A 20,397-nucleotide genomic window follows, 5' to 3' on the forward strand; every position below is an offset into this window, starting at 1 on the left:
GGCTTCGGATTGGATTTGGAATGGATTAAAATTTGATTTGGAATGGATTTCATTGCATTTGGATTGACTTTGGATTAGTTTTGGATTGAATTTGGTTTAGGTTTAATGTGGAGTATATTAGGAATGGTTTTGGGTTGGAATTGGTTTGGACTGGAATTGGGTTTGGTTTGGAATTGATTTAAACTTTGAATTGACTTCGTATTGCATTTGAATTGGATTGACTTTGGAATGAATGATTGGATAAGAATTGGATTTGACTTGAATTTGAATTGGATTTGGAACAGGTTGAATAGGATTGATGAATTTTTCGCGAAAAGAAACGAAAAAAAATCATCAAGAAACCCAATTTTCGTTTATCTCCCAGGTTCATTGTAGAGAAAAGAGGAGTGAGTCAACGATGTTTTTCACCACAAACTACGAAACATTGTCCATCGACCAGAAAACTGTATGATTTAGTCTTTAAACCAAATCTTCATATTGCATCATCATTGTACACGATAATTATTGAATTAACTATAGCCCACATTTTAAACATGTATAAAAGAACAATTGTAAAGAATACGGTTTTAGAAAATGTAAGTAATAATTTTTGTTTGTTTAATATATGATAAATTTAATTAAAAAATTTAAGTAAATAATATATATATCAGAATAATGTGAATTGGCAATAACAATATGAGATGTAATTCAACGAACTGAAGTTGAATAGTGATGATAACCACGGGTGTTGAGAATTTTCTGCCTTCAAAGTCGTTAGACAGCTGGCCAAATCCGTTAAAATTATCAGTTCATTGTGGAAGTTCAGGGTGGCAGCAGTTGTCTTTGAGGCGTAGGCCTTCGCCGAAAATACAAGCAGTAAAAAGAAGGAAAATGAGCACAAAGCGTATATCGTCTCCAGCATAATAATAAAAACAACTGGACAGTTGATATTCGTGGGTGGAAGAAAACAGCACAAATAAGAAGAATAATTATGATTTGAAATGAGGGAAGAATCATCTGAATATATGAAAATCTAAATTCTTCGGTTACGGTTAGTTTTAGGTAAGTGGATGAATTAAACAAAATGTGTGGACCTAGTAAAATATTTGAAGATATAAGAAAGGATGCATACATAATACTGTTATTGGACTCCATACTAAGTGTACTTAAGCATAAACATCAATCAAACTCTCATTTTTTTTTTCAGATAAAAGCCGATAGCCTCTTGGTACCAAATAAGATAAAGTATGGTGACCGCATAGCTTGGTAAAGATTGTTTACTCTACTATATTGAGAAAGGCACTTAATCAACTAGAGCTTGCATTTTGAGCTATTGTTCCATTTCGTGATTCAGTGAAGTAAAATTAAAATTGAACTCACCTTTATGTTTCGCTTGAAGCCACTTACCTGTTATTATTTGACTTACTGCCCATATCTCGAAAATCTCATTCCTGGACATCATTTTCCCTGAATGTGAGCTGGTTTATGGTTGGCTTACGCGTCTATGCTTCAACTTGGACATGATACGCTTGGGAAGGCTTTAAGCACCCTCAGGAAAAGCGTACTTAGCCAACTTATCCTGATAACTACAGACGGGCAGCTGTTTGGATTTCACTAGAAGTTGTTGTAACTCTGCTGCAGTCCGTTAGAAGGTATTGTTGGCGAAGCTGTTGAAAGTATTCTTGTCCTTCGACGACACATCGGTATCCTGATAGAATTTTTCCGCCCTTGTAGATGTAGATAGTGTAGATTTCCGTCGCGCTTCTGAGACGCGATTCTCCAGAATTCTTCTCAGGGTTTCCAGTGGGTTTTTGTGGCGCTTTCGAACGATTTGTTCCGGATATTTAACACAAGATGTTCTTGAAAAGATCATACTTGAGGTGAGAAACTAGCCGGAACTGGAATTTTGCGTGCTGGAAATTTCGTGACAGAAAATATCGACGTTGCTTGAGCACGGCTTACTTCGATCTCACAATCGATTTTTTGGATTGCTGTCAAAAATCGACTTTCAAAATATTCGGGGGAAATTGATCCCTCTCCAATAACTTGCTTTGATAAAATTAGAAAGGTGCCCTCAGATTAATAATATTATTAATTTTAAATTAAGATTATTAATATTAAATATTTTTCTTTCAAAATACGCGTGATTTTCGAATTGCTGTGCGTATACATGAACGATTTTTGTTATTGAATTTGACAGCCCATGCAATTTTAAAATTTGGGGAGCATTGATCCCCTTTCTACGATATCTACGCAATAAATAATTTTTCCTGCCAATCCTTCATCAAATCTGTCAAATGTACAAAAAAATAGAAGCCTGAGAACAGATTTATATTTATTCGAATTTTTTCGCCAAATTTTTGTATGAGTGAATAATGGGGGATCAAGTGTCCCCATATTGAGGCAATAACTTCAAATCCAAATATCCTAAAACTTTGATGGAATGTTGACATTTTCATCAGTACAGATCATTAAGCATATTTATGGCTTTGTGCTGTGAAAAAATGAAACCATTTGGTCATTGTTATAAAAAGTTGTTCAAATTTTGCGTGGCCAATAAAAAAATCTTTTGGAGGGTCAAAACATACAAACCGCCCTGCAGAATAAATTAGTTTGTCAATCCAAAAAATAACTCGCCACATAAATGTCATTTGTCTAGAGGATCTATACTAAAAAAATACGCTGGAACAAAACTACTTTAGTTCTCGATAAAACAGGGGGTGATCAAGTCTCCCCGGGGATCAAGTCTACCCACCTTCCCCTACTAGTTGACCCGACAGACGTTGTCTCGCATAGTAGGCGAAAATGCGCGTTCTGAACTGCCCATGCGAAGTTTCCATACGATTCTTAATTTTAGTTTTTCACGATTTACTCAATCTTACGCGAAATTCCGGATGTGGAAATATCATATAAACCCGTCGGAAACAATATCAAACAATATAAAATATTAAGGAATGAAGAAAATCCATCCAGCCGTTTTTGAGTTATGCGGATACGAACACAGACCATTTCATTTTTATTAAATAGAAGATTGATTTACACCTAAACACAGTCCGAAAACACAATTTCATCTAAAGGATTTCATACGATTGAAATAAACATCCATAAATTTCGCAACGCTTAGTTGGGAGAGATTGCGAGATCTACGACGCTCCATACATTTTTTTAGAGAATTCATTCAAAAAGTGTAAGATAGAGGGAGAGGTGATGAAATAGCCAACTTTTGCGTTACGTAATTAGTGGACTTTCTCCAAGGAAAATTCCTTTGTCTACGCCACGCGAAACCTGGTACATTTTTACCTCTGTAGTTTTTTGTATAGAAAAAAAACCTGATTGATCCACCTAGTGGTGTTTGTGCCTTTCTCGTACACCAGATATACTAAAAAAAATTAAGTGAAAATTTCTAATCGTGTTTTTTGTATATAAATCGTACTTTTGATCCCATTGTCCGATCTAGCCAATTTTCAATAGGAAACAATAGGACAGGATTTCTCGTCGAATGCAACTTATTGCAAACAAATCGGATCATGATAAGTGTCTAAAAGATGAGTGAGTTTTATTTTGTGCACATACATACACACACGCACACACACACACACAGACAGACATCATCTCAATTCGTCGAGCTGAGTCGATTGGTATATAACATTATGGGTCTCCGGACCTTCTATCACAAAATCGTCTTGGAAGTGAATATATAGCCTTTTCGTTACACCTTGGTGTACGAGAAAGGCAAAACCCAGATTAATCCACCTAGCGGTGAAGATGCCTTTCTCGATGCAATCGTTTGGCTTCGCCTTAGTATGATACACATCATAAATAATTGCCTACATTACGGCTCTTGCAAACGCTGTATAACGAATCAACCAACCAAGCTTATATGGTAGTTTTGAAAATTCTCTAGAAAATCCTTTGGGAACTCCTTCGGATACTCCTCCAAAAAATCCTTCCGAAATTCTTCATGAAAAAATGAACTTCCTGGAACTTCTTGAGAAATTTCTGTGGGAATTCCAAAACAATCTCCCGGAAAATTATTGAAGAAATTTTCGAGGGAACTTATAAAGGGAATTCTGAAGAAGCTCTTGAAAAAATTTCCGGGGAAATTTAAAACGGAATTTTTAAGAGAATCCATGTTCTTCCAAGAAGAAATAGGGGGAGAATTCCTAGAAGAATGTTTGGGTTATTGTTTTAAGATATTGCTGCGAATTCCTGGAAGTCATTCTCGGGAAATCCTGAATGGCTTTTCAGTTGATTTAGTGTAGAAATTTAAGGCGAAGTACCCGCAGAAACCTTGAGATTTCCAACAGGATCTTCCGGAAGAATTCCTTAAATAATTTCCAGAGGAATTTCAAGGGAAATTGTAAAACAAATTGTTAAAACCCAAAAAAATAGGAGCTAAAACAAAATTCCATGTAATCGAGGTGAGGGTTTAGGTCTGTTGGCTGTTGGCCAAATAAGTTGGCTGCATTTGCTTTGAAAAGGTTGTTTAACGTTTACCCGTTTGATAAATTGCATGTATAGCTTTGGTTGACAGGATTTTGTTTTCATTATTTTTTTTTTCCAAGTTCGTTTATTTGGTAGGCTCAGGCGTGTATAACACTTTACGGAGCCATGGTTCTTTGTGATATATACAATCAATATCATTTTATTATACAGTTAATAAGAGAGGGGAAGGAGCCAGCGTACTCGTGGTGACTCGAGGTTAGTTTACAATGTTTAGGGATGGACGGGGCTTAGGATTTAGGATAAGGAAATTTCAGCTTCTCATCCGGGCATTTGGCGTCAGTGACGATGTGGCGTGTCGTCATGCTCGAGGAATGGTTCGACTGGGAGCATCTTCCGGATGGCAAGAGCCATGGAGCTCTACGGAACAAAAAGGCAGAGACTAAACAAAAAAAAAACTTTGAAGATAGAAAAAAGAAACTATTAGATGTTGATGTCAGAAGTAAAAAGAAAACTATAAACGATCTCCCAAAACACCTCAAGCTTCCCTGAAGGGTTGTTTACCTCGGGCCACAAGGGTATCCAATAATTGCTCTCTGGAGGCGTCATTTTCCGAGCAGGACCAAACTACGTGATCGATGTCATCATAACCGGCTCCGCACCTACATAAGTTGCTATCGACAAGGTTTATTCTGTACAGATGTGCGTTTAGTGAATAGTGATTAGACATAAGTCTCGACATCACGCGAATGAAGCCTCGACTTAAGTCCTCACCTCTGAACCACGCTCGCCCAGAAACTTTTGGAACTATAGAAAATAGCCACCGTCCAAGTTCGTTGTGTGTCCAATTTCTTTGCCAACTTTGAAGAGTACTCTGACGGACTAATGGGAAAAACTCGTTGCTCGAGAATTGTCTATCATAAACCTCACCTTCCTGTGCGCCCACCTTTGCCAGCGAGTCTGCCTTCTCATTGCCGTAGATTGAGCAGTGAGATGGGACCCAAACAAAGGTAATCTTGAATGATCTTTCGATCAAAAACACGCATCTGCTCTCTTATGTTTGAAAGAAAGTAAGATGCGTGCTTAACAGGTTTCATCGACCGGAGTGCCTCGATAGAACTAAGACTATCCGAGAAGATGAAATAATGGTCTACGGGCTGATTGGAAATTATCCCCAAAGCGAAGTTAATTGCTGCCAATTTTGTTTTCATTATATCAATAATGTAACAGGTCGCAAAAGACATCCGTCGATACACTGTCAAGCCGACTACAAAGAAAAGCGTATCGGAATCGAATCCTTCTGAGGACGCGGTGTCTTGCTCTGAAACGGACAGTCAAATCAGTTTCTCTATTGTTGTAGAGCATGGGTTCTCAAATTGTGGGTCGCGACCCCAAGGGGAGTCGTGGATTGATCAATGGTGGGTCGCAAAGGACTAATTTTGATTCATACTTTTAATCCTATTTTGTAGCACAAATCTATTCAAGGAATAAGATATGGTAAATCTATGGATTCGTTGGTGACTAGAGAACAAACAATTTTACGAAGTCTATGGCCTTTTTTCGTTATCCGAGAAAGATGGAGTTATGAATGCTAGACAGAGGCAAACACCCAGAAATAGAATATAAAATTGCAGAGATTTTTGCAAATACAACGAAGTCCAATGCAATCACAATCTAACTCAAATCCAATCCAAATCTAATACAACTACTATCCAAATTAATGAAATCTAAATTCAACCCAAATCCAATCAATTATAATTCAAATCCAATCCAAATCCAACCCAAATCCAATCTAAATCCAATCCATAAGGCCAGTATCGACTTAAAAAGTAGAGAGGTTACGGAATTTTGTTCAATATTACCAAGAGGAATTTTGAGAGAGGTTACGGAATTTTGTTCAATATTACCAAGAGGAATTTTGACAACTATTTTGCATGGAACAAATTGTCACTTTTACTTACGGAATAATCGAGCAGAATATTTTTCCGAAAGTAAAGTGACAGCTCCCATTACTTTGCGTAGGAACCTTACAAATGCCAATTTTGTTTTTTGTTCTTTTCATGTGGATACTGCTGTAAGAATTTTGTTTCGATTCTTTACTTTTCCGATTCAGTAAACGGAATTTAACATGTGATTGAGATAGAAAAAGAAATTTCTTTTGAACACGATACCAACCTATATCCATTCCAAAACCAATTTAATTCGAAATCAAATTCAAATTGAATCCAAATACTAACCCAAATCCAGATAACCACTATAAACCTATTTTAAACCACCCGCAAAAAAAGGGAATTTGGCTGCGGTAGCTGTCAAAATGTTGCTCTGAAAAAAGAGAAACAAAACTTTGCAGAAAAATAATAACAAAATGGATTGTTGGTGGAAGTTATGATGATGACAACAAAAAAATATTTTTTTTAGGTTGTTTTTTTTTCGACTCAGTACAATTGAAAGGAAGTGCGCATCTAACTTTATGGTCAAAGCTGGCGAAAAATTAACGTTGAACACCACGCGCCGGCAGTATAACGTAATTCAGGGAAATAAATCGAAAATATTCATCACCACAAATAGCCAAATTTTGCGTGACGTACTTTATGGATCTTCCCTTAGTACTTTTGCCTAAATTATTAATAAATAAAATTATTTATCAGAAAAAGTATGATACGCGGCGAAAATGTCGTTAAATCATGAATTTCAATGAAATAATTCACTGACTGCGAAATGCTACTTCATTTTCAATATGGTCATCATAGAATTTGATCAGAAAATTTTCGCTTTTATTAAACACCGTCATAAACTCTTCGCAATGCAAACATTCTTATGGAGGTTATTCATTTGACCACATTATGACCAAAAATTTGAGCTTTATTCGAGCGTTGAAAATTGGATTTATTATCTTCATCACAACCATAGACATGTTCATATGGTCAATAGGCATTTGACGTTTGAAGTTTTTTGAAGCAGATTTATGAGAGGTTTATTGATAGTAATAAGAACGCCAATAAAACTGAGAAATCAGCTTGGTGATTGCTGTCATAAGTCTGCAATAAGAATTAGATAAATCCAAGAAGCATGGAAATTGTTACTTGGGAATTCAATCCAAATCCAATCCAAATTTATTCCAAATCTAATCCAAATCTGATCTAAATCCAATCCAAATATAATCCAAATCCAATCCACACCAAATTCGAATTTAATCTAAATCAAAATCGAATGTAAATCGAATCAAAATCCAACCCAAATCCAATCTAAATTGAACGTAAATCCAATTCAAATTCATTCAAATTCAATCAAAATCCAATCTTAATCCAATCCAAATGTAAACCAAATCCAATCCAAATCTGATCAAAATCCAATCCAAATCTAACTCAAGTCCAATCAAAATCTAATCTAAATCGAAGGTAAATCGAATATCGATATCCATATTCAATTCGAATCCATATCTATATCCAATCCAAATCACATCTTAATCCAATCCAAATCCATTCCGAATTCAATCCAAATCCAAATCCAATCCAAATCTAATCCAAATCCAATCCAAATTCAATCCAAATCCAATCAAAATCCAATTCAATCTCAATCCAAATTGAATGTAAATCTAATCCAAATCCAATCCAAATTGAATGTAAATTCAATCGAAATCCAAATCAATTCCATTCCCAACAAACATTCACCAGTTGAACTAACATCAGTGTGATGATTTAATTCAGCGCTGTGTTGAATTATGTCTGTACTATTTCTTATCACAACTTCTGTTCAAGCTTTGTTCACACAATTTTGGCGAAGTTATTCAACTACAATATCTCATTTTGAAAAACAACTTTATTAACTGATTCGTTAAACCTTTGATAAGCATTTTACTAAGCCTCAATTCAGCTACATGTAAATTCTTCGAAAATAATAACACATAGAAGGTAACATCATTAAGATCTCCAATGAACGTATTTTAAAGCAATTGATATTTTCATATGATCATTTTAAAATTTTCCTAAATCGGGTCTCGAACTGCTGTCATTTGATCATCTGCCGGTAACGTTGTCATCTGCGCCATCCTTGATTTGTTAGATATGGCTCACTCAATGCATAACATAAATAAACTTATTGCTGAATATGAATCATAAGTGACTCTTATTCAATAAGTCGATCTGTCAAACTACAGTTTGTTAATAACTGTACAAGATTTTTATTTCAACCATTGTTCAGCCAGTCATAACCATCGCACACTAGGAAAAATACGTAAAAATAATGTCGATAAACGATAAAATAAAATCCGTCCCCAATGCTATTTATGAATTTATGAAAATAAAATCAATATATATTCGGCCTTCCTCAGAATCTCTTGAAAAACGGTTGCGATTCATGCATCATGGAATAATATTGGGATTCCACACATCAAAGATTCAATAATTTTCCGACGTTATTCAACGGCGTTATGTCCGGCTTTTAGTGAATTTAGTTGCGCATGAATGCATGATTTTTTCATTGCTCCAGCAGTTTTGTTCGTTCCGACAGCTTAATAAATCACGAATATAAAAAGCATGTCTTGAAAATAATTCATTATATTTATTTTCCTATAAATCAAATTTTCCAGATCTAGAATCCAGATTTTCTTCCAAACTGAAAAGCATAATGTTTTTTACCACTGTGCGATAGATCAGATAAATGTGAAATCCAATGGCTAAGAAGGACAACGGTTAACTTACTATTCAAACTCAATTCGACCACCCTTTCAGAGCATCACATCATAGTCGAACAGAGAACTTTAAAAATCATTAGTTCAGCATATTGTTAAACTTCCCCAATATGCTGAAATGTGATAAAACGAAAACGTTAGTTCGACTTCAAATCAAGGTAGTAAACAAATAAATAGGCCATGTCGAATATTAATTAGATTAAATGCTGAAATGAAATCTGTCTAGCGAATTATTCAGCATCCATTTTATTCAGCCACGAAGATCACAAATAAACAATAATTCAACCTAGATGCTTATTTGTAGCTTGTCGTTGTTTGTTGGGTTCTCAATCCAAATATAATCTTAATACAATTCAATTGTTGTCCAATTCCAATCCAAATCTCAACCAAATCCAATACAAATCCAAATCAAAATCCAATCCAAATCCAATCTAAATCGAATCTAAATCTAATCCAAATCCAATCTAAATCAAATCCAAATCCAATCTTAATTCAATCAAAATCTAATCCAGATACATTCTAAATCGAATCCAAATCTAATCCAAATCCAATCTAAATCCAATTCAAATTTAATCCAAATCCAATCAAAATTTAATCTAAAGCAAAGCTGGTCCATTGAACTGGTCAGAACAGTCGAAACTGGACCAAAACAGCCGAAATTGGAGATCTTTATAAAAACCAGTGATAGACACTCTGTTCTGTATCGTGGATTCTCTGCAAAATATTATTCTACTTACCAGTCAGTGGCTGGAATACTGCGCAAGTGAAAGTGCTGCGATTTGCTACCCGCGCAGGATTTTTGCGGTTGATTGTGAAGTTCGTGAACAGAGAGAAAAGTCCACAGCCCACAAAATGAAATTGAGTTCTGTGGCTGATCAAGTATTTCTTCAAAAAATAAAAACAACAACAAAAAAGCACATTGACATACATCACGAAGTTATTCGATCTCGTGATAAATTCGGGCAAACAATAGTTATCGTTTTGTGGACACAGGGACGGTAAAGATTTAACTAACAAAAAAAATGTCTTGGACCTTTGCGATTTGTTTAGTAGATATGACAGCTCAGAGCTGCCCTCCTTTTTTCCCTGTTCGGGCGTACCACTGCGACCAGTTGTTAGATCTATTGTAGCATTCCCCGTATCCTTAGTGTTTAAGTGCATGTCGAATTACTCCATTACTATTGAGAAGCAATGAAGTATCGTTTTCGATACAGTTCTTGTTTTGTTTTCCCAAGAGTACGGAGCCCTAGCCACATCCTTGTCTTGCTTCTAGAATATCACCAGTAAAGCTACAAACCCGGGATTTAGCTCTATCTACAAGACCATTTCAATCTAGACCATTTCAATCAATAGAAGTTGTTCAGTAAAAAGAATTTCCGTGTGTTCTCCGAACTAAATACCATTGTTTACCAGTTCATGAAGAGTTAGTACATCCATAGAACCCTAACTCGAACTTTTTCCAGTAAAACACTACGTAAAAGTGATCTACCAGCTTTACGGGCCCTCTATAGCCGTGCGGTAAGATGCGCGACTACAAAACATGACCATGCTTAGGGTGACTGGGTTTGATATCCGGTGCCGGTCTAGACAATTTTCGGGTTGGAAATTGTCTCGACTTCCCTGGGAATAGAAGTATCATCGACTCTGAGAAACCTCGCAGTTAATAACTGTGGAAGTGCTTAATGAACTCTAAGCTGCGAGGCGACAATGTCCCAGTGGGGGATGTAATGTAGATGAAGAAGAAGAATATGACAGCTCATTTCCGGAACGAAATGATATGACAGCGACACTCCGTGGATGCGTTTGCAACACCACGGAGATCCGAGCAGAAGAGGCAGAGTCATGGCTTGCTGCTCACCAATCGACACACTGAGGTGTGAATCTGGGTATGCACACGCTGAATGCATTTTTCTCCAACCCCACACACTCGTCCAACAATTTAAAACGGTAACTTTAATAAAGTCTGAAATAAGTAGAAGGCAACGCATAGCTGGTATGTTTTCAATAATCCTTGATGAAGCAAGATGTTTCGAAGAAGAACAAATGTCGATGGCGATTCGCTATCCAGAAGGTTTTTGACCGTGCGGAACGTTCATTGGGTCCGTCGATTATTCTCAAGCAAGAGATGCAGCGAGTTTAGTTTCGGCGATTATCCTAGCTTTGAAAGGCTTAAACATCTGATTTATGCCATGTTGTTGTCACACATTGTAGTCGTTTGTCGCACAATTATATGATGGTGCGTCCGTAGGGGAAACTAAACACACATGATCCCCGGGGACACATGATTCCCCCCAGTTTTCTCGAAGATAGTATTACATTGTTACTACTACCACCGAAATGTATAAGCAGACCCGTTAGACAGATGATTAAATTTGAGTAACATTTCATATTAGTTACTTTATATACATGGTTTTTAGAGAGGTTTTATTATTTAAGCATTTTCAAAAGAGAAAAAATCTATAATTTTGAATATATCCAACCAAAACGTGTAAAAATATTGCTGAACATAGTTTTATTTTTGTTGAAATTGAATAAACTCTTTCAATTATTCATTTCTTATTTTCCATTGAATAGAAAACATAAACCAAGATAAATACTCTACATGGACACACTTGATCCCTCACAGTTAGGACACACGCAATGGAAACGGTTTAGCGGGTCGGGGATGTAGTCCTGCCTCCCTCGTTTGCTGTTGGAGGTGGTCCCTAACCCCGCACTTCCTGGACAACCCAGGATGTCTGTTGAGCAGATCCCCCCTCCATTGCTTAGGAAAAAAAAAATAAAAAGTTAGGACACACTTGATCCCGATATTGCATATATTAAGGCATTTGTTGTATGCTATCGCATATTATTGTATTGCATGTAACTAATTAATCTATATAATTCCTTTCTGGTTAAAAAGTTTCAATAAATTGATTTTTTTCTTTAATTTTGTCAATCAAGCAATCCAAGCATAATTTGACTTCTCTAATAGCCAAGGGGTAACCAACTCTAAGATTTGTGATAGTATTACTCATTGTCCCGCAATAGTATTCCGTGGTATTTCTAGTATCCATGATTTTCCTCAAACAACGATACGGTTGCTAGTTTGGTTGTTATGGCATTTCTCAGTTATTAATTGAAACAAAGTGCTCCTCCGTTTTGGAAATACCTGATTTGTGCCTCTTACTGATTCTGCCATTAAACCAAAGCGGGAGCCCCAATGATTGTTTAAAACGTATTAGAAATAGAAACAGTTGTTCAGTGATTTTTTGAGAATTTAAAGAAGACAGAATTCATTTGTGTTCCATGCTTTCCCAACCAGGCTTCTTCGATCAATTGACCATAAATACGACGTAGTTTTTCCCTAGTATTTGTTAGTATTTCTGAATACTTTCGAAAGTTTAGAGTTAGTTGCCCCTTGCCAATAGCCTTATTTTATTAGTAAAGTAAATTGATTTTAACATTATTTTCAATGGAAGAAGTAGAAAATAAGCTTTAAAAATACTCAAGAAACCACCGAAAATCAGTACTATTCGATCGAGTATTCAATTGTTCTTTCCCTTTTAGCTAGGGGAAGTTGATTTACAATCATTATTTTCATTGCATATTATCGTAAGTCTTTCTCATTTAATAACTTTTAGTCAGTATTTTAAGTTCAATCAAAGTTAATTGCCTATTTATCGGGTATTAGCCACCCGACATGGTCATTAATTTACAATGTTCTGAACATTATGTGGAAGAATTTTATTTGAAAAATTTATTGGAGGTAATCACTTTCCTTCGATGGGACTCGAATCCATGACCCTCAGTGCGCTAGGCTGGTGCTAGGATAGGATGTGACAACTCAATTTTGACTGCCTTGTTGTTTCCTCAGGCGGTTGCTTTAACGAGGTGGTGGCCAGTGCTTCCAAATCATTTTTATGCAAAATCCTCCAAATAATTTGTTATTAAATTTGATGTTTTCTCGTTAATTTCTTTCATCATTCATCGTAAAAGATGGTACAAACTAACAGAAACAAGTTTTTACGTGGAATTAGATGCGTATCAGAGTAAAAATGGTTAAAATGTGGTCAATGATGCTTCAAAACGTGCTTTAAATTAGCATAACATTTGAGAATCATGCATACATCACTTGCAGTCTAGCATAACTTCAATTTACATCAAAAAAAAAAAATCAAAAACAAACTTTTGAATCTTATCGGTAATTTCAATTTAATTACCCAGCAACACGGCCAAGGTAACAACAAGCTGCCCTTTTGAAAATGTGATACCGCCGATCGAAGTAATCTATTGTCATTTTCACCCAATCAGCAACCGGTACGATTTTGACAGAAAATCGGTACGTTTTTTTATGACTAATTGGCACATCCTATCCTAGGGCTGGTGACAACTAAGCTACGAATTTCCGTAATCTGAAAAAGTGACGTATGAGCCATTTTCCAAAAATGGTGTAATCGACTAGTACTCATCGAACTCTTGAAAAAATGGAAAACATGCTTGTTGTAATTTGGCGCATACGTCACTTTTTCAAATTACGGCAGCGAAGGACCGCCGTCTGCCTTCGCAACTAAGCGTGATTACCTCCAATAAACTTTTCAAATCAATTTTTTCCACATAATGTACATATTCACATTAGTGTTTATCACCTATGAAATCTTGGAAATCATCCACAGGTGTCATTGAGCTCTTCACTGAATCTTTTCAATAGGCATGTTAATATTGTAACACTTTCTTTTCATATCCTTGTATTAGTTGTTGAATAAAAAGATCGTTTAAGCTCCCAAGCTGTTCTTCTGGCGCATCTAACGTAACGTATCCACCGGAGCGACGAACAGCTCTGAATAATGTACGATCAACTTTGCTAATCTCAATACGTCAGCTGCCATGCTAACGCGTAGAGCCATGTGGAACGCGTCTGGACACTCGTAATCCTAGCGTGTGCTGGACGCGTTCGCATTCAGACAGACCAAGTGGACCAAGCTGCTTGATCGATGATCTACGCATATTTTAACCGTTAGCACACGCAGAGTTGATGCGCCCGTAAGTTTAGCGTACTAGATCATAGATCGTTCACTAGCGACACCTAGTGCCTCCTAGCAATAAACTCAACATATGCAACATATATTCGAGCATAATTTTTCGTTGCGTTTGTTTAGCTCACTGTACTAAGGTTGGCCTATGTCTGTCTATGTATAGAATAGCTAACGCACGTCTGGAATGCTTGATGGTAATCATCGCCGCGTCATGGCACGAACCTATTCAGCGTTCCTGATGTTCATTGACCGAAACCCAAACATTCTCTCGATTTATGACCTATTCTTCAAATCCTTTCATCCACCCCCGGGAGCAGCGCTATCGGTTGTGCTGGCCAAACGCACGCAGTGAGTGAGTTTGTGCAACAACAGTGGACAAACGGTTTCGTTTTTGTGTTGTTTTTTGGTGATTTTCGGCGGCGCCTTTTGTGAGCAGCACATGTGCACATGGCACTTGGGGGTGTATTTATTAGTGGGAAATTTTCCGCTCGATTAACGTTTTGCCCGGTCTGCCGGGTTCACAGGGGTGGTGGGCGGGTAGAGGAAGTGAAATCGAGAACGACTGCCTGCACGTAAAATTGGCGATGCTTAGTTCCGCCAATTATCGAGCGGACTCCGATCCAACCAAATCGCTTCAAGTTTGGTATGTTGGTTAAATTGATGTGTTGTACTACATGTAGGGGTATGCGAATAGATGTTTTTTTTATAACCACAGATTAATTCATCTCGCATGACAGAGACGTATCCTTCGGCGTGTATTATAGATTGTAATGTAAGCATTATTACCATTAATTTTGTACTTTTTCCATTAATTTAAACATAGGTGAAGCACGGTGCTCCCAGATGCAAATGTTATGGAATTTTGATATACCTATGAGATTTCGTGATGTAATTGAAAGTTTGGAATATCAGGTGAGAGACACAGGATGTTTTAAAATCTATCATCGTTAACTTTGAATGCGTCCTAATTGATTTTTTTTTCAATTTCTTGTCAAAAACATATGAGTTGTTGGGCATATGAAAGCTTCCAATGAATAACTATTAAAACGCTAATATAATACTAAGTTAACAAGCAGGCCAAGCTCCAGTTGGAATGGAAGAAGAAGAACAAGAAGAAGTAGAAAAAGAAGAATAAATACAGAAAGGAGAGAAGAAAAAACGTATATAAATAATTGATTTCAGATAACAATATGTGATGATAGGGTCAGTTCAAAAATAAATGTTTGAGCAACGTTTTCTGAATCTTAATCTGTATTTTCGATATCGTGCCTATTGGTCCAAGGGAGACCTAGGAAGAGAACCAATAAGTCAATCAAGTAGAAACCTAGTCATAACTTTGGAGTTAATTCTCGTTTGAATACGACTTAAAATGGATGAAAGGTAACCATATTTGTCTATTTTTGTTACAATCTTCACCTACAATGAATTCGAATCCCATAGAATACATATAAATAACGCATACCCATGATTGTGCACGATGGCGCTGCCAAACCGAAGGAAGAAAAGCAAACCAAAAGCGCGAGGAGTTTCTTTCTGCATGTATGATGATGCTGGGTGGGAGTGCTATCCAGATGTTATCGTTGCGGCGAATGATTGATTGTGGGCTCATCATCATTATGAATAATTTGCTGCTCCATATCGGTACTCCTGCCTACATATCCTTTACTGTGCACAGGAACCGCAAATTATTGATATGATACGAATATTTAGCCGCTCAAATGGTTCGCCGGCAACAGCGTACATATGCGCTGTAGCTTTGCGATGGTTTCGAGCTTGTTATCATTAGCATTTGATCTGTTAAATTCCACCCTCCCGCACAATATGTCGGGAAGATGAGAGAAATTTGGCTTGGCTCATAGCGGCACAAGGATATGCTGATATCAGTTGGTTTGCAGGCGGTGAAATTGGCGAACGATGTTTACACCAAATGAGTTATCGTATGTTGTGATTCTGATTCCACCTAAGTAGAACCGGAGATATTGTTGTATGTATTCCTCTTCATCTTTTATGGCTCTACATTCCAACTGCAACTTGGCTGGATCTCCTAAATTTTCTTTAAAAACAATTATTTGTTACATCTGCGACCTTTTTTTTTCTTTAAAAGTTTAGTTTGTTAATGTGTACAACTTGCTGTTACAAGAAGACTATATGAAAGGAGTAGTGGAAGAATTGTTTGTTGAACAATGTTAATTGAAGGTTTACCTCGATAACGTTCCGGATTTTCCGCTTCAAACAAGTCTGACAATAAATTAATAGGTACCAGAGTGGAACAGTTTCAACGTAGAAGCAGACAGTGAAACTGCACGCTTGGAAAATGATTTTTTCAAGAGGCTGTGCGCGCGGATCATCGTGTGATAAACTGCTGTCAGGAAATCCCTTTTTTTTTTTTACATAATTGTTACGTGTAAGCTGGGGAATGAAGCGTCACTGATATCAAGGATACAAGCCGGTAGCGTAACATTTTCCTCCGAATGTATAAAAGCGCTTTGAGGAGAAACTTTGGATTACGAAGTTATCAAGTAGCTCTGGAGCCGCCATAGACGGTACGGACGGGTTCGTAAGCAAATCGACCTATTTGGGTACCTATCTGGCGATCAGACTATCTGGCGATCTAGGAAGAAGATAGATGACACCAGAAGGAACGCAAACGTGAGGGAAGTGTAATCTCTAAGATAAACATACAAGCTAGGTAGGCCCCCGTCAAAGGTAAGGCATCGACAAGTAGCATTTTACTAACGACTCCATCAGGTTTGTATCAGTTTCTGTAGTTATAATTATAGCCATTCTTTACATTAAAAACACATACCTACAAATCTGTTTCTGAAAAATTTGTAGAAGTTTACCAAAAACTGTTGGTTCGATGGTTTAATTCGAGTATTTCTTTTTATTACTTTATTTTCGTGATTTCTAATTAATTCGAGTATGTGGGAAAGAAAAATTTCCGTACACTGTGTTTTGTGTTTGAAGCAGATCTTATTATGAATATTTCTTTCTTTTATTAGATATTAGTCTTCGGGTTGTCTGTATTGCACGGCAGATTTGTAGAGAACTCAGAAGGTACATATTCTCCATGGTTTATAAATCAGTTAATAAAGGGGAATGTAATTTACATAAGTATAAACCACCTTTAACGAAGGTAGTACAACAAGAACTTAATTCTTTGATTTAGCCAAACAAGATCCATGGAGATCATTTAGGAGTTTTTTCACATACTGTTGCTTGTGAGTGAATCTTTAAGGCTGTGACCGATAACTATTCCCCCATTGCGGTATCGCTGAAGACAAAAAAAAATAGAGATATTATTCCATGCTATATTGTATTGAGCTAAGTGTAAGTTGATACAATATATTAATTTTAATTATTTTCAAAATGTATACTGCCGTTCTACGCATTATTATCCATAGGAATCCCAGCAAATATGGGACAAATATGCGTATGACGCTATTATAGTTTTAATGCATTCATTATATTCCTTATTTCTCTCATATTGATTTATTTCTTACATTCTTACATCCAACATTATTTTCAATATTTTAAGTACTTTCTTTATATTCTGTTTTTCCACCGTACTAATTTGAACATTATTTAAAAACATCAACTATATTACATTCATCGTATTCATTATATTAATCTCATTTTCAATATATTGAATTCATTATCGTTAAACTAAGCATTACTAGAACAGACGAAACATTTAACTTATCATCTCCGGATTGTCAATATTGAATCTTTTGGTCGGATGGCTATTGGAGAAAATAATTTTTAATTCTTTTTAATGGATTTTATTTATGATGACTTTATATCGACCAATCAACAAATTACTCCATACAAAAACAAGTTTTAGAAACAACATTTTTTAACTAATTAACATTGTTTTAGAATGTTTATGTATATATGTATTATGACGTTTTATCAACTATAGTGCTTCTCGTTATATTCTTTCAATGGTTATTAAAATAATCTTTTTATTACTTTATTATTTTTCCTGACATACATTTTATTGTGAAGTCAAAATAGGACCAGCTATCAAAATTATTCGAATGGCCATCTATGGTCTTTGCTCACAAAACTATTGAATACATTATATTTTGAATATTTATGACAATTATGAAAAGTGGTACATGTGCAGTTCTACCTGCTAAAACCAGCTTATTGAAAAGAATATTGAACAACATGGATGTTTTTGCAAAATATTTTAACTCTATTTTGAATTTCAAGATGGTGCACTGCCGTTTAGAATGATTTTATAAATGTACATGTTCCACTTTTGCTGGCAACGATTTTCGGTTTATGTGGCATTTGTTCCCATTAATAGTGGTATAGGTGTATCATACAGTCTGCATCTTGACTTTACAACTGTATATTATTTGTCAGAATATACCTGGAACATCGCAACGTATAATCGCAATTGAAAACGTTTGCCCTGAAGATGTTCGAAACCTATTTGTAATTAGGTTTTGTGGCTTATTAAAATCTCTTGATTTTTTTTTTTTAAACACTGTTTTAGAACGGATACCAAACTTCTTTTATATACATATTTGTTAAGATGGTACTTCAGATGGTAAAATTGTCTTAAGTACAATGATATATCCCAAAAAGTATTTCTTTGCAGTGTTCGTACTTTTCGTTTGATGAGACGAAATCATGCAATTTTCTGGTCGATGGAGAATGTTTCGTAGGTTGTAGGGGAAACCATCTTTGAATCATTCCTCTTTTCTCTTGAATGAACCTGGGAGGCAAACGAAAATCGGATTTCTTGATGATTTTTTCTTCCGTTTCTTCATTTTTGCTCCTTATTCTCTTTTCAGTCTTGAATAAATAGCACCATTCATTGTATTCAAAACATTCATGATGCTTGAAATAGATTCTTTTTTTTTTAATTCATCATGAAAAAGATACATCACAGTATGTAAAACCCACTAAATTTCACTCGGTTCAAAGTTGAACGGAACATACTACACATGTTATATGGTTGACATCTGCACATCACATGTTATTGCAGCTGTCGGATCATTACCAAAAATTCATTTCAATTCATAGTTATTGACGATTTCTGGTCAATTTCTGATCAATTTCTAGCTTCGGCTGGACATATACTAAAATTGGAACGATACAGAGAAGATTATCATGGCTCCTGTGCAAGGATGACACGCAAAATCGTGAAGCGTTCCACATTTTTAATTCATTTGTTGATCAAAATCATTATCATATCAGGGGAAGGGAATTTAATTTCTTTTTGCTCTTTTTCGTTTCAGAGAGCGAGCAACGGCGCTTAAACCTAGGCTATTAGCCATAGCCAAGGCTAATACCCTCCCCCCCTCCGAGGAAAATCATCGGCAAGGCGATAATGGAGTGACATAAATTTCTTAGCAAAGTCACTCCCAACGTATTTCCACAAATTTTCTATCATTTGCTTATAATGATACTCCTAAACCACATACCCTACCCACCATACAATTCCTTGACATCTATGAGGGCGTCGGTGAGTCGCTGGCCTCTCGTTAAGTAGATGTCATATCATCATTTCCTTCCCTTTCCTAGTAACGGAGAAGATGGGCGTGGCTGGCAATGATAGCTTTCATGTTTTATCATTTTGGATTTCTAATTGATTTCCATTGAATCTCAAATGGAAATCCATAAGCAATTGGGGTAAGAAAGGTAAAGAATATACATGACAACTATCAGTATGCAATCTACGAAATACTCCGTTACAACGCAACGCAACGCAACGCAACGCAACGCAACGCAACATTCCAACTGCAACTTGGCTTGCTTTTTAACTTAGTATTATATTAGCATTTCCTCAGTTATTAATTGAAAGCTTTTTTATGCCCACCACAGTATGAGTAAGTATCTTGTGTGGCAAATAAAATGGATACACTATGCCCAGGGTGTCGAGAAAGCTTCCAACCCGAAAACAACCTGGACCGGACCGAGAATTGAACTCACCATCTCCGGATTGGCAATCCTACGCATTTGCTCGCAAAGCTAACTGGAGACCCCTGTTGTATGTATTAGAAGTCGGAAAACCATCAGTAGCTAATATCCATAGTTTATGATTTACAATTTTGAAATTTCAATTTTCCCGTTACCCACTAAATAAATATAGAAGCCATAGAAGCAAATACGTAAATAATGTGATATGAACAAGTGCCTTTTCGAAAAGATGATATAACAGTATGGGAAAAACAGTAATTAATTTTGCAAAACTTATGAAATTTACTACATAAATTTGCTTGTTGACTTACAGGATTGACACTCATTTTAGAT

The 20,397-nt window shown here is 36.2% G+C and overlaps 1 protein-coding gene and 1 non-coding gene across 2 annotated transcripts in view; both read left to right on the plus strand.

Annotated features, from left to right (window-relative positions):
• LOC134212481 (A disintegrin and metalloproteinase with thrombospondin motifs 7) overlaps window positions 1-20,397 on the plus strand; it is a 655,262-nt gene that overhangs the window by 323,862 nt on the left and 311,003 nt on the right. The gene's annotated exons all lie outside the window — the stretch shown is intronic.
• On the plus strand, window positions 19,202-19,306 carry LOC134218672 (U6 spliceosomal RNA). The gene has a single exon (XR_009981435.1). It is a non-coding gene; the product is annotated as a U6 spliceosomal RNA (small nuclear RNA).

Source organism: Armigeres subalbatus, chromosome 2 (genome assembly GCF_024139115.2).
Source record: "Armigeres subalbatus isolate Guangzhou_Male chromosome 2, GZ_Asu_2, whole genome shotgun sequence".
Lineage (NCBI taxonomy): Eukaryota > Metazoa > Arthropoda > Insecta > Diptera > Culicidae > Armigeres > Armigeres subalbatus.